Below are 4787 nucleotides of genomic sequence, written 5' to 3'. Positions count from 1 at the left end.
CCCCCGCCTCCCCCGCCGCCACCGCCACCCTTCAAGAACGAGTTAACCAGGAACATGGCTGCGACTCTAGGTTCCTAAAGAGAAAAAAGTGGTTAGGTGGTCGCGAACCCACCCCAACCCATAAAAATGAGAAATTCAGGCAACTGGACGTGGGGAGTGAGGCCTCTGGCTGGGCTTAAAGAGTCCGTTCAGTATGGTGGTCCGGGCTGCTGGGGGATGGCAGTGCTCGGATGGGTGCGGTAGGGACTGATGATCACATTTGAAACCCCTTCTGGATTCAAAGGGTCCTCGTCAGCCTTGAATGACCCTGGGTGAGTCTACGCTTAGGCATCATTAAGGGTAGGGGGTCCGGGTCTGGTGGGTTCCCGGGAGCGCCAAGTTAGTGTAAGACATCCCGGATGTGTCTGGAGGCTCGAGTCAGGGCCCCAGAATTGGACTATGGGTCTCGGGCGGGTCAGATTCTCGGCCTGGAGGCCCCCGCGACAAGGTTTTGGAAATTCAGGATGTGGGATTGGAAATTCAGATACTCCCCGCAGCGGGATCACAGTGTCACCGCTGCGTCTGTGGGCTCGGGTCTGAGATCGTGGGAGTAAAACCCGGGCCAGGGATAACGGGGTTCCCATTAGAATGGGGGGCACGAGAGCATAATTTACGGGGTACCTCTCAAGTCCAAGGACGGAGGGTGGAAGAGTGTCCGGGGCGAGATAACGCGGGCAGGACAGGTCTGGAATCTCAGATCATCAGTCTGGGGACCTCTGAAGCCGGAACTTTAGGATCTCGTCGGGTCTGGGGCCGTACGAAGTACAAGGGTAGTGTGGCTGGGCGCTCACCGCCTCTCGCGGGTCCGCTCGTCTCCGCTGCTCCCGGGCCTCTGGCGGAGGCCGGTTCCGTAGGGCGGGGCGCGTGACTCAGGCAGCGCCTCGGGTTAGGCCGGCCGGGCGCCCCGCCCGCTTCCTCGCGGTCCTACTGCCGTCTCTTCCACTGCGCCTGCGCGCGCGCTCGGCCTCGTCCATTGGTTGTAACCGCTCGGGCTTCGCCCGGACTGAGTCCCCGCGATGATTTCACAGGTCTGAGGTCTTCCCAACACCTCTCCAACCCGGGTCAAGACCTCTAAGGTGACCCCATAGGTTTTGTGACTTTTCTCCCCCTAATCTGGTCTCCACCCGACTACGGATACGGTTTTTGGCCCGCCAGAAACGCGACTCTTGGCTCTCGACCCCTATCCTGGTCTTGTCGCGACAGCACCTGGAAGCCCCGAATTTTATTTAGCTCGCGATGGGGGGGTGGGGGGGGGGAAGCGCCCGCATTGTGCGGGGACTACCGCTAGTCTAGATTTCCCGGGACCTTGCGGCAGCAGGATGGCGGTCAAACTGGGTAGGGTTTTGCCGCCTACCAAAACTGCCTTGTGAGGCGCCTCCTCCACCCGCATTCCTTTACCCTCTGAGTCAGGGTCACCAGAGTCATATTTCCAGGACGGCCCCAAAGTGTCATCTCAGACTTCCCATCTCTAAAGAGGGGGTCTGGCACAGGACGAGTCCACTGGCCAAGGCCTGGTTGGTGGGTGGGCGGGGAATGCCAAAACTGGGAGAAAAAGTGGTGACTCCAGCTGCCTTTGGAGGCTGCCCTTGCTCTCTGGTTCCGGTCTCCAACCTGTGAACACCCAGTATTTTTTCGGGCTTTTTATAAGGAGCTAAATCTAGCTACCAGGCTGTTTGACTTGTTTGGCCCTTAGCCTCTCCCCTGGAGGCTGGCTTGGTTTGAGTTTGAATCTGGGCCCTGCCCCTTAATAACTGTGACATTCCAAAAACAGTGACTTGAAATCTCTGAGCAGTTATATACTTTGTAAAATGGGAACACTGGCCGGTGTGGCTCAGTTGGTTAGGCATCATCCCCATAAAATGGGAAAAAAGACTGGTGCCCCACTCACTGAAGCCCTATTATAATTAAACTAGAGGCCCGGTGCACAAAAATTTGTGCATTCAGGAGGAAGGGGGGGTCCCTCAGCCTGGCCTGTGCCCTCTCACAGTCTGGGACCCCTCGGGAGATAACGCCCTGTTGGCTTAGGCCTGCTCCCGGGTGGCAGAGGGCAGGCCCAATCCCTATGTGCAGCCCCTGGCTGGGCTCAGAGCAGGGCCGATTGGGGAGTTAGGGCGCCGCCCCCTGTCATGCACAGAGCAGGGCGGATCAGGGGGTTGGAGCGCTGCCCTTTATCACCCACAGAGCAGGGCCGATCAGGGGGTTGGGGCACCGCCACTCTCACACTCAGGGCAGGGCTGATAGGGAGGTTATGGCTCTACCGTCACACACAGAGCAGGGCCTGTGGGGGGGGAGGGGTTGGGGTGCCCCGCCCTGTCACACACAGAGCCGCAGGGCGATCAGAGGTTGGGGAGCTCCCCCGTATCAGGCACAGAGCAGGGCTGATCAAGAGGTTCGGGCACCTTCCCCTGTCACAACAGAGCAGGGCGGATAGGGAGGTTGTGGGCCCACCCCCTGTCACAGAGCCACAGGGTGATCAGGGGGTTTGGGCGCTGCCCCGTCACGCTGATCCCGGTGCCGGGAGGCCTCGCGGCTCTGCTGATCCCGGTGCTGGGAGGCATATTACCCTTTTACTATATAGGATAGAGGCCTGGTGCATGGGTGGGGCTGGCTGGTTTGCCCTGAAGGGTGTCCCGATCAGGGTGGGGATCCCCCCTGGGGTGCCTGGCCAGCCTGGGTGAGGGGCTGAGGGTTGTTTTCAGGCTGGTGGATGACAGAAGCCCCCAACCGCTTTTTTTTTTTTTTTTTAATTCTGGGCCAGCTTAAGTCTGAGGCTCCAACTCTTAGGCCTCCTCTGCTGAAAGTAGGTATCTGGTTTGTTTCGGTTCTATAATTGAAACTCTGTATCAACTCCAGCTCTGAGATCCCGGCTTGCTGAAAGCAGGTTTCTGGGGTTTTTTTTAGCTTCTATATTTGTTAAAATGTTTCAAACTGCAGGCTCAGAGGCCTGCAGCGGCAGGTGGGAACGTTGGTTTCCTCCGTCACTGAAGCAAGCAAGCCTCATGTTAGTTTCAAGCTGCCTGGCTGCCAGCCGCCATCTTGGATGGCAGTTAATTTGCATATCTTGCTGATTAGCCAATGGGAAGGGTAGCGGTCGTACGCCAATTACCATGTTTCTCTTTTATTAGATAGGACTAGAGGCCAGAGCACGGATTGGTGCATGGGTTGGGGGCGGCCTGCCCTATCAGGGCTGATCAGGCCGGCTCAGGGGAGGGGACACAGGAAGTTGGCCGGGCCCCACCCGGAATGTGATAGGGGAGGCTGGTTGGAGGCGAGGCTGATGCGGGTGTGGCGGGGGAGGGGGGCCCGGTAGGGGGGGGCTGCCTGCATTTGGCGGGCTGGCCTGCTCCCTGGTTGAACTCCAGTGGAACTCCTGGTGGAGGGGACAATTTGCATATTAGCCTTTTATTATATAGGACTAGTAGCCCAGTGCACAAAAATTTGTGCACTCGGGTGTGGGGGGTGAGGGGTGGGACCAGACCCCTCAGCCCAACCTGAACCCTCTGTCATGTTCTGAGACCCTGGCCACTCCTGGCATAGGCACAGGCCTACAGGCTTGGGGCAGCCTGGCTCCCGAGGCCCCATTTTATCAAGAGAACAAAGTCAGCGTAGTTACAGCCCTCACCGAACCCAGTACAGTGCATCTGTGCTTACAACTGCCTCGTTCATGTGCCTGCTTCCCCCTACTGAATTACTAACATCTTGAGGACATAGCTCTGTCTTATCCTGCTTCAACTTCAGTGCCTGGCCTGGTGCCAGGGACCTGAGAGGGTTTGCTGAGTGAGTGAGTGAATAATGAGTGAGTAAATGAGTGAATGAATGAGCGAGTAAGTGAATGAGCAAGCAGCTACGGGGCGGGAACTTCTGCCATGTTGGCAGTTAATTTGCATATCACCCTGATTAGCCAATGGGAAGCGTAGCGGAGGTATGGTTAATTACCCTTTTTGTCTTTTATTAGATAGGAAGATGATTAGCCCGGCCTGCATGGTGGAGTGGTTGAACACCAACCTATGAACCAGGAGGTGGTTCAATTCCCAGTGGGACACATGCCCAGGTTTCAGGCTTGGTCCTCGGGGGGCGGGGAGGGCCGTTTTCAGGCTGGCCAAGCCCCCCCGGCGACAGAAGCTCCCAGTTTCTTTTTTTCTTTTTTATTCTGGGATTTATTTACCTTCTATAATTGAAACTTTGTAGCCTTGAGAGGAGCTCAGAGCTGGCCAGGGCAAGCAGGAGGGAAGTTTGGCTTCCTCCATCGCCAGGGGCAACCCAGCCTCCTACTTGCTCCAGCTCCGTGGCCACGGCCAGCTGAAAGCAGGTATCTGGGATTTATTTATCTTCTATCATTGAAACTTTGTTGCTTTGAGTGGAGTTCAGAGCCTGGCCACAGCAGGCGGGAAGCTTGGCTTCCTCCATCATTGGGGCAACCAAGCCTCCTGCTTGCTCCAGCTCCGTGGCTGCTGGCCGCCATCTTGGTTAATTTGCATATAGTCGCTCTGATTGGCTGGTGGGCGTGGCTTAAGGCATAGCAAAGGTATGGTCGATTTGCATGTTTTTCTTTTATTAGTGTAGATAGGTCACACTTTGAAAGCCTATCTGCATTACCACCTCCTGAAGTGAGACTCCATGTCAAAGTGATGGCCTTTTGGGAATTCCAGTCCATCCCTATTTTAAAAGAATCAACCAACGCCTCTCTATTCCAGTCTCAAGTCCCATTCCTTTGTCTATCTTAGATTAGGCGTGGAGAGGACTTCCAT

Source organism: Myotis davidii, unplaced genomic scaffold (assembly GCF_000327345.1).
Source record: "Myotis davidii unplaced genomic scaffold, ASM32734v1 scaffold681, whole genome shotgun sequence".
Lineage (NCBI taxonomy): Eukaryota > Metazoa > Chordata > Mammalia > Chiroptera > Vespertilionidae > Myotis > Myotis davidii.
This window is presented reverse-complemented; position numbering follows the sequence as displayed.